This window comes from Chiloscyllium plagiosum, unplaced genomic scaffold (assembly GCF_037043375.1).
Source record: "Chiloscyllium plagiosum isolate Xiang-an unplaced genomic scaffold, Cpla_swu_hap1 HiC_scaffold_45, whole genome shotgun sequence".
NCBI classification, from domain to species: Eukaryota; Metazoa; Chordata; class Chondrichthyes; order Orectolobiformes; family Hemiscylliidae; genus Chiloscyllium; species Chiloscyllium plagiosum.
In genome coordinates, this window is record NW_028270183.1 from 50,632,491 (window position 1) to 50,643,219 (window position 10,729).

Here is a 10,729-nt window from a genome sequence, read left to right on the forward strand (position 1 = left end):
AACTACCGTTCTCGGGTCTGGCGTCCACGTGACTCCAAGCCGGAAGGCAATAAATGCTGCAGAGCTACCCCCGATGCTGTTACAGAATGGAAATATGTTCATTCGGCTCATTGCTAGAATTCTCCAGGGATGAGTTCGCAGTGGGAAAGTTGCAGGAGAGATTCACTCGGATAGTATCTGGGCAGAAGAATTTCAGTCATGAAGGGAGACAGGACAAACTGGGGTTGCTTGCCACCGTGCAGAGGAGTTTGTGAGAGGTATAGATAAGGTAGACTGAAGAAGCGTTTACCATCGATGGAAAGAACGATCACAGGGGGCCAGAAATTTGATGAGAGAGACAGAAAGGTTTTAGTAGATGTGTAGAAAAGCGGTATAGGCCGACGGGTGTTCGAATTTGGAACACACTGTCTGTAAGGGTCAGAGAGGCAGCAACCCTTATAACCTGAAAGAATATTCAGATGTGAATATGTTCTGCAAATACCTGTAAGGCTATGGGCTAAACCATTCGGGTGGTTAAGCTGTTGTTTTTGACAAATGCAACCACAACGGGCTGAAGTGTCTCCTTTGAAACTGTTGTCCTTGGTAGTATGGTGGTTAGTGTCGCCATATGTTATGTGGGAGATAGGAGCTCAATTCCTCGCTGGGACACGGTAAATGTTTTAAAACTGTCGCTCCGTTTCCAAGTGCGGGTTATTAATGTCTGTCCTTCCATTCTCCATGGGACATTTCGCAGGAAGGTCAGTGCTGTCTGAATCAGCGTGGGGAAGGATTGCAGCTCCTGGCGAGACAGAGTGTCAGTGAAAGTGCAAACACGTGACTTCTGCAACCTGCACCTTGTGTCTGTATTGGAATCTAAACCATTTAATAGAAAGAAGAAGGAAGCTGAAGAAGAAACTGGGTAAACCAATTCAGATGTGAGCGCAGAAACATTTTCTGCAGCATCATGAGGAAAACTGACAAACGACTCTGAGAAAGAGTTTGTCTTTCAGAACTGTTAGTTCACAGAGATGTTTTTGTTCCACTTAAGCCCTTAAGAAATTGAATAACAATTTATCTAAAGACTTGAAATGTTAGAACACACCAGGCTATGAGTCACGTGATGGAAACTGTGTTTCCAAGCCAGATGTTTGATGACTGATAATGATACAATAGGCTGAAGGGCCTCTCGCCATGCTCTAAAAAACTCAAAAACTGTCATTTTTCAACTGAACAAAATAGGCAAAAACAAAGTCATCAAGAAAAGTTCCAAGCATTGCAAATGGCTTCCTTGGTGCGAAAGTGCTGAAATTCAGCTGTCTCATTGCTATTTCCCAATTTGATTTCCAGTCAGGGAAAAAATACTTGTTGTTCCTTATGAAAATCTTAAATTGAACATGAGTTCCTCACATTACAAAACAGCAAAGGTCGCAGTTCTCTCAGAGTCAGTGAGAATTTCATATCGGAGATGAAATCAAATGGGAAGAAACGCTGAAATCAGTTGCCTTTGCCTGCTCAGACTCAGTACCACAAAAATGATCCTTACTGAAGCATACAGGTTTTTTTCAAGAATTTAATAAGTTGGATGCAGAAAGTTTGGTTCTGTGACCAGAGCACCTCATATCGAATGACTTGGAGATGCCGGTTTTGGACTGGGGTATGCAAATTTGAAAATCACACAACACCAGGTTATAGTCCAACAGGCTTAATTGGCAATACTAGCTTTCAGAGCGCTGCTCACTCATCAGGTGATTGTGGAGTACACAGTTGTAAGTCACAGAATTTGTAACATAAGTTTACAGTGTGATGTAACTGAAATTATACATTGAAAAATACCTTGATTGTTTGGTAAGTCTCCGATCTGTTAGAATGACCATGTTAGCTTCACTTCTTTCAAATGTAAAGTGCAAAACTTGTTATTTTAAAGTTTCATTCTCAGGTGAAATTTAACAACTGGTGTCTGCCCCCGTGTTCTGCTGTCTGTTCCATAATGTTCAAAGTGATTCTAACTTATAAAAATGAGTTACCAGAGACTTCCATGGATTCATGCAGTTTTTGAGCAAAGTACACTGTAACTCTGCAAGTACAAATTCACCCCAGAAACGTGTGTGTGTGTGTGTGTGTGTGTGTGTGTGTGTGTGTGTGTGTGTGTGTGTGTGTGTGTGTGTGTGTGTGTGTGTGTGTGTGTGTATGTGTGTGTGTGTGTGTGTGTCGGTGGGTCTCTGTTTGTAGATAGGGCAATGGGATCGCCTGTACTGTGACATGAACCCAAGGACCCGGCTGAGGCCATTCCCATGGGTTCTGACTTTAGCTATCAGCCTCTACGTGGGCACTTTTAGCTGCTGCCTGTTCCAAAGCCCGCCCTGGAGGATTGACACCCGAAGGACCGAGGTCGAATGTCCTGGACCACTGAAGTGCTCTCCAACTGGGAAGGGGCATACCTGTCAGCTGATTGATGTGCAGTGTCCATTCCGTTGCTGTAGCCTCTGCTCGGTTTCACCAATGCACCATGCCTTAACGCATCCTTGCCTGCAGCGTGTTGTTTTTTTTTCAGATTAGCGTCAGTCTAAACATTATGGCACGGACACAGCACACAGGGACTAACACTGTCAACAATTTATCTGTGATGACACTAATTGGTAAAGTTCACCTGAGAATGTAACTGTTAAAAGAAAGTTTTTCGATTTACATAAGAAAGAAGTGAACCTAACATAGTCATTCTAACAGATGGAAGATTTAACAAACAATCAAGGTATTTTTCAATGTATAATTTCAGTGACATTACACTGTAACTTTTTGCTATGAATTCTGTATCTTACAACTGTGTACTCCACAGCCACCTGATGAAGGAGCAGCTCTCTAAAAGCCATTGCTTCCATTAAACCTGTTGGACTATGAGCTGGTGTTGTGTGATTTTTAACTTTGTATTAGAATGCGGATCCCACAATTAAAATAGAGATGAAGAAGCATTTATTCTCTCAGACAGTTCTGTATCAGTGGACTTTCTTTTAGCAGAAGGTTGTAGAGGAAGTGTCATTAGGTGGAATGAGGCTGAGATCTGCAGATCTTCAAACAGCAAAGACATCAAGCGTTTTGGGGAAAGGCAAGAAAGTGCAGTTCAAGGTTATCAGATCAGATATGAAACCATTCAATAGCGGAGCAGACTTCATGGTCTGAATGGTGTATATCTGTTCCTAAAATTGTTGGCCTTAATATGAAGCTGCAAGCCGACCTGAGTAAAACGTGCCAAGTTTTTAAAAAAACCGTGGTGCCCCGGAACACTGAACCGACGTGAAATGTACAAAGAACAACACACAAAGGGCAGACAATATTGGATAATTGATCCGTAGTGATCAGTATACCAAGGTAAACAGCAAAACCGACATTCAGTATCTACATTGAACCTGGCTCCACGAGGCATTTTGTTAACTCTCACAAACCACTATTCCCCTTCCGTTTTCCTGACGCCCCCTCCGTTCTTGTTTTAACTGATTGAACGTCAGGCAATTGCAGATGACATTGCTGATGTGGAACCGTAGCATATAGAACATAGAACATTACAGCGCAGTACAGGCCCTTCGGCCCTCGATGTTGCGAATCCCCGTCATACTAATCTGAAGTCCATCCCATATACACTATTCCATGTACGTCCATATGCCTCTCCAATGATGACTTTAATGTGCTTAATCTTGGCAAATCTACTACCGTTGCAGGCAAAGCATTCCATACCCTAACTACTCTCTGAGTAAAGAAACTACCTCTGACATCTGTCTTATACCTATCTCCCCTCACTTTAAAGTTGTGTCCCCTCGTGTTTGCCGTCCCCATAATTGGAACAAGGCTCTCCCTGTCCACCCTATCTAACCCTCTGATTATCTTGTATGTTTCCATTAAGTCATCTCTCAATCTTCTTCTCTCTAACGAGAGCAGCCTCAAGGCCCTCAGTCTTTCCTCGTAAGGCATTCCTTTCATCCCAGGCAACATCCTGGAAAATCTCCTCTGCACCCTTTCCAAAGCTTCAACATCCTTCCTATAATGCGGTGACCAGAACTGTTCACAATACTCCAAATGTGGCCGTACCAGAGTTGTGTATAGCTGCAGCATAACCTCCTGATTCAGGAACTCAATCCCTCTATTAATAAAGGCCAAAACACTGTATGCCTTCTTCACAACCCTGTCAATCTGGGTGGCAACTTTCAGGGATTTGTGGACTTGGACACCGAGATCTCTCTGTTCATCTGCACTCCCAAGAATCTTATTATTAGCCCAGTACTTTGCATTCTGATTACTCCGTCCAAAGTGTATCACCTCACACTTGTCCACATTAAACTCCATTTGCCACCTCTCAGCCCAACTCTGCATCCTATCTATGTCTCTCTGCAACCTACTACAGCCTTCGTCACTATCCACAACTCCACCGACCGTAGTGTCGTCCTCAAATTTACTAATCCACCCTTCTAAGCCCTCATCCAGGTCATTTATAAAAATGACAAACAGCAGTGGACCCAACACCGACCCTTGCGGAACGCCGCTAGTAACTGGACACCAAGATGAACATGGAGGAGAAGGTGAGGACTGCAGATGCTGGAGATCAGAGCTGAAAATGTGTTGCTGGAAAAGCGCAGCAGGTCAGGCAGCATCCAAGGAACAGGAGAATCGAAGTTTCGGGCATAAGCCCTTCTTCAGACATTTTCAGCTCAACCAAGATGAACATGTTACATCAACTACAACCCTCTGTTTTCTTTCAGAGGGTCAATTACTGAATCAAACTGCTATGTCTCCCACAATCCCATTCCTCCGCATTTTGTACAATAGCCTACTGTGGGGAACCTTATCGAATGCCTTGCTGAAATCCATGTACACCACATCAACCTGTTTACTCTCATCTACTGTTTGGTCACTTTGTCAAAAAAACTCAATAAGATTCTTTGGGCACGACCTACCCTTTACAAAACCGTGCTGACTGTCCCTGATCAGATTATTATTTTTTAGATGATTATAAATCCATTCTCTTATAACCTTTTCCAACGCTTTACCAACAAATGAAGTGAGACTCACTGGTCTGTAATTACCAGGGTTGCTCTACTACCCTGCTTGAACAAGGGGACCACATTTGCTATCATCTTGTCCTCAGGCACTATTCCTGTAGACGATGACTTCTAGATCAATGCCACAGCCTCGGCAAACTCTTGCCTTGCTTCCCAGAGGATCCTAGGATAGATCCCATCCGGCCCGTAGGAATTATCTATTTTCACACACTGCAGTATTTCTAATACCTCTTCCTTGTGAACTTCGATCTCTTCTAGTCAAGATGCAAGTATCTCTGCATCTTCCTCGCCAACATTTTCATTTTCTATAGTGAATACTGTCGAATAATTTATTGTTTCCCCATGTCTCCTCTGACTCCACACACAATTTCCCACTATTATTCTTGATTGGCCCTAATTTAACACTCGTCATTCTTTTATTCTTGACATACCTATGGAAAGCCTCAGGGTTAACCCTGATCCGATCCGCCAACAACTTCTCATGTCTCCTCCTGGCTCTCATGTCTCCTCCTGGCTCTTCTGAGCTCTCTTTTTAGGTCATGCACGGAAACGATTCTGTCTGCTGCGCAACATCATTCTGCTTCGAAAGATCAGGCAGTATTTCATATTGATTACTGCAAACGTTAACATTTAACAAGCCATTACAGTTAAAGCATTGAATCCTCATCACTATACTACCAGGGAAGATTTCTGTTAACACCACCCTGGACACCATGAGATTCGTCATTCTATACTCCCATCCTTCTGTGCATGACCTCTCGGCTCTATTCCGGTCTTGTTGGTTGGTTTACAATGCTGAGGCTATCCAATCATCTTTGCATTTCAGTTTCTAATGTATGTGACCTTTCTCTGAGCTGGCAATGTGCTGGCTCAGTGGTGATAACACTGGCCTTGTCAACTAGAAAAGTGCTTGAAATAGACCACTCTTGTTTTTCATTCCAAGAACTTGAGGAAAACCGATAGGAAGGACAGGAAATAGCGGGCGTGAGCAATGATCAAGTCTGACAGCAAGAACGAGGTGAGGCAGTACAAACTACAGATTGAAGGGGAGACAATGGGCAATGAACACTGGTGCGGGAGGGGCTGAATGCTTCCTTTCATTGCTGTAACTAGACACTGGTGTTGAAGTCTAAAATGGGACAATATCAGCCAAGTCCGTGAAATCTTACTTTCTGCTTGTTTTCTCCCGAGGATTGTGTCACTCTTGGGGAAATGTGTCTGCACGCTTCAGTCTGTGGGTAAAAATGGGGTTCAGTTACACGGCTGAATGTGAACACATTTTCCCATCTCAAACTTTAATCCCATTTGTTGTGTTTTACGAGATTAAAACTTTCCAGAGAAATTAGCATTCAGATGAACACGTGAAACGTCAGACCTTACAAGGTTACAGACCAAGTGCTGGGAAATGAGATGAAGGGACCCATTTCTGTGCTGTAAATACTCGATAATTCAATCATTTTTGACGGGAAACATATCTGCTTGACATAATTCCAAAAACTGTGTTATGAGGAAACGGTGCAACTGCTTCTGCCCTCATCCCTGGTGGTCTAATGGTTAGTATTCAGCGTTTTAACTGAGTGGCCTGGGTTTCATTACCGATCAGGAAATCAGGACTTCTTGTTCCTGATTCAGAGAGCGCACCTCTACCAGGATTCTGTTTCATGCCTTAGATCACTCAATACCCCAGCTCTTCAAAGAAGGGAAAAGTGCCTTCCCTCTCTCTGCACAGTCGGACAGTTAATCCTTCATTCTCCTCTGATTCGACTTCCCAAAGAGTTTCAATTTACTGTAAAAACTGAGTCTCAGCTATTTCTTTTCTGTGCTTTTCATACATAGAGCTGCAGCGATTGAATGCGTTGGTTTCTGAAAACGAAACGTACCTATGAGCAATGTATTGGGCTATTCCAGGATTGCCTTCGCTGACAGCGCTGGGACATGACTTGTGTTCTCTATGATATGGAAGTGCCAGTGTTTAAGTTGAGTAGACAAAGTTAAAAATTCCTCAATATCAGGGCATAGTCCACTAGGTTTATTTGGAAGCACGAGCTTCCAGAGAGCCACTCCTTCATCAGGTGGGTGTTTTTCTGCAGGAAATTGGCGTGTATGTCAATATGCGCGATCTTTTGGAAGATCATCTGGACTTTAACCGACCGTTCGTGGTGTCGATGGTACCCATGACTTGGAGGTGTTGGTGTTGGACTGGGGTGGCCAAATATAAAAATCACTGAAAGCCATTTTAGATTCCAAGAGTTGACAAATACCTGATGAAGAAGCAGTACATGGAACACTGGTGCTTCCAAATACGCCTGTTCGATACAATCTGGTGCTGTGTGATTTTTACTCTGATTGTTCTTGGTAATGTTTAAATGATCGAAGGCAGTGAAAGAATTTTCGTTCGTGGGGATGAAAATTTCACATATTATCCACCTCAGCGGAACAAAAATGATTAGTTTGTATGTGTGATGAATCTCCACAATGCGCGAGCGCCAAGTAAAAGTCGAACTTTCAACTGCCTGATCCGTAGCCGAATGAGCTACTCATTGCAAAGATGGGTAGATTGTTGAAATATACAATTTCAACATTTGCCTTCACTAACCAATGAACATTTTATTTTGTTTTTCATCTGTAGAAATCTTAAAATCTTCATCTTTAACAGACTCAATGACAGATCCCTATTGTGACTCTGGCATCAAATTCCAAAGTGTAAACCCCCTCTGAATTCTTCCACCACAGTCTGCTGTTTGGGAATTTTTTCTGTTGTGGGAAATGCACTTCCCCGTGTATCAACTGTTGCTCCCAGCATGCGCTCTGGCACTGCACTCATTTTCCTTCTGACACTTGCTCACTCTGTTGCTGTGATCATACAGTGACTTGGTGTCGCACGGCACAGGAAAATGATACAGATCAAGGTTTTTGCATTGTTGAATTCAATTGTCAGTTTAGCCTAATTTAGGATTTTGAAATTGTCTGTCCTGTACACAAGTGCGTGTCAAAAATATCTGAGCAGAAGAAAGCTGTTCCGAATAATGACATTGAGCACTATGCACTCTCGTCCAGTCTGGAAAACAATTCCTCACAGGCAATTTAATAGACAATAGGTGCAGGAGTAGGCCATTCTGCCCTTCGAGCCAGCACTACCATTCATTATGATTATGGCTGATCATCCTCATTCAGTATCCTGTTCTTGCCTTATCCCCATAACCCTGGAGTCCACTATCCTTATGAGCTCTATCCAACTCTTTCTTGAAAGAACACACCTGCTTTCTCGGGTTCTTCATTCCGTTGACTTCAAATCTTCACAGAATTCAACAGACCTTGTTACATAGTCTTTTCTTCATTTTTGTTCAGACCACTGTGAGCAGAGTGTCACAGTGGGCATGCGCTTGCCCCACAACCCAAAGGTCAGACCATAGTCTTAGAACCGTACTGTACTATTTATCATTTCACCAACACCAGGGAGAAATATCTGCTCTGCTGCATAATTTACGCAATTCACTTATTAATAAGGTCATTGGACTCCGGGTACATATGACGAGGTGGCCGAGAGTTTCAGGCGATGGACTGCTAATCCATTGTGCTCTGCACACGTGGGTTCGAGTCCCACTCTCGTCGCTGTTTTTAATGTTGCTATTTTTGTACGCTCACAGCTGTTTTATTGAAATTGGAACTCCAATGTCAGTTTGTATGCATCAACGCTACTATAAAATCTCAAAGAATACTTTGAGCCAGTTGCCTTAACTGCATTGAAATGTAGATCGCATTGGGATAATGAAAAGGAACGCAATTTTATTTTTCAAGTCAAGCTGCTGTGACCTTTTATTGTATGAAAGAGATCCAGGAAAACCAAATAATGAGAGATGCGAAATGTATGTTTATGCAGTGGGATTCTTAATGACTGTTTTGTTGATGAAATCTGGAGCAGGATGAGTAGAAGTGATTCATCTTGGTGAGAAGAGCACAGAGAGACAGCACAAAACAATGGAGATATTTCAAAAGGGGCAGGGCATGGGTGTAGGGGCACCGAGAACTACCTGTAAATGCACAGTGGAGAACTGCCGATGTTGGTGCCGTGCATGGGCACGGAGAGACTTACGCATTGGTGTCTCCCTCGCCCGTTGCTCTCGCCATTGATGAAGACTGGACATAAGGCACAGATAAACACAAGATGTGGGAAGCTGAAAATGTGTTGCTGGAAAAAACCCAGCAGGTCAAGCAGCATCCAAGGAACAGGAGAATCGACGTTTCAGGCATAAACCCTTCTTCAGGAATGAGGCTGGCGTGCCAAGTGGGCTGAGGTAAAAAAAAGTAGAGTGGAGGGAATTTGGGGGAGGGCGCTGGGAATATGATAGGTGGAAGGAGGTGAGAGTGAGGGTGATAGGCTGGAGAGGGGGTGGGGCAGAGAGATCGGGAAGAAGATGGCAGGTCAAGAGGGCGGTGCTGAATCTGGGGGTTGGGACTGAGATAAGGTGGGGGAGGGGAAATGAGGAAGCTGAAGAAATCTACATTCATCCCGTGTGGTTGGAGGGTACCGAGGCGGAAGATGAGGCGCTTTTCCTCCAAGCGTCGTGTGGCCAGGGTCTGGCGATGGAGGAGGCCAAGGACCTCATTGATTGGCTGATCAGATTGAGAATGGTCGTTTTTTGAGGACAATTTGAAGTGAATCAATGATGGTGATTATCTTTGTTCTTTGTTCACCTTGTGACATTGCTCATGTCCTTGTTAGCATACAGCTCTACAGCGTGTAAAATTTCAGCTGTGCACCTGGCTGTGCACCTGGCCAGGGTACAACCATTCGTATGTCTCTCTGTGCTCTTCTCACCAAGATGAATCACTTCTACTCAACCTGCTCCAGATTTCATTAACAAACCAGTCATTAAGAATCCCACTGCATAAACATACATTTCGCATCTCTCATTATTTGGTTTTCCTGGATCTCTTTCATACAATAAAAGGTCACAGCAGCTTGACTTGAAAAATAAAATTGCGTTCCTTTTCATTATCCCAATGCGATCTACATTTCAATGCAGTTTAGGCAACTGGCTCAATATATTCTTTGAGATTTTATAGTAGCGTCGATGCATACAAACTGACATTGGAGTTCCAATTTCAATAAAACACCTGTGAGCGTACAAAAATAGCAACATTAAAAACAGCGACGAGAGTGGGACTCGAACCCACGCGTGCAGAGCACAATGGATTAGCAGTCCATCGCCTTAACCTCTCGGCCACCTCGTCACATGAACATGGAAGCCAATTACCTTATTAATAAGTGAATTGCGTAAATTATGCAGCAGAGCAGATATTTCTCCCTGGTGTTGGTGAAATGATAAATAGTACAGTACGGTTCTAAGACTATGGTCTGACCTCTGGGTTGTGGGGCAAGCGCATTCCCACTGTGACACTCTGCTCACAGTGGTCTGAACAAAAATGAAGAAAAGACTATGTAACAAGGTCTGTTGAATTCTGTGAAGATTTGAAGTCAACGGAATGAAGAACCCGAGAAAGCAGGTGTGTTCTTTCAAGAAAGAGTTGGATAGAGCTCATAAGGATAGTGGACTCCAGGGTTATGGGGATAAGGCAAGAACAGGATACTGAATGAGGATGATCAGCCATAATCATAATGAATGGTAGTGCTGGCTCGAAGGGCAGAATGGCCTACTCCTGCACCTATTGTCTATTAAATTGCCTGTGAGGAATTGTTTTCC

The 10,729-nt window shown here is 43.4% G+C and overlaps 2 non-coding genes across 2 annotated transcripts; one reads left to right on the plus strand and one right to left on the minus strand.

The window, feature by feature from the left end:
- The first annotated feature begins 8,554 nt into the window (after positions 1-8,554).
- On the plus strand, positions 8,555-8,636 carry trnas-gcu (transfer RNA serine (anticodon GCU)). Its single transcript has one exon. It is a non-coding gene; the product is annotated as a tRNA-Ser (tRNA).
- A 1,541-nt stretch (positions 8,637-10,177) lies between these two features.
- Positions 10,178-10,259, minus strand: trnas-gcu (transfer RNA serine (anticodon GCU)). The gene has a single exon. It is a non-coding gene; the product is annotated as a tRNA-Ser (tRNA).
- Positions 10,260-10,729: the final 470 nt, after the last annotated feature.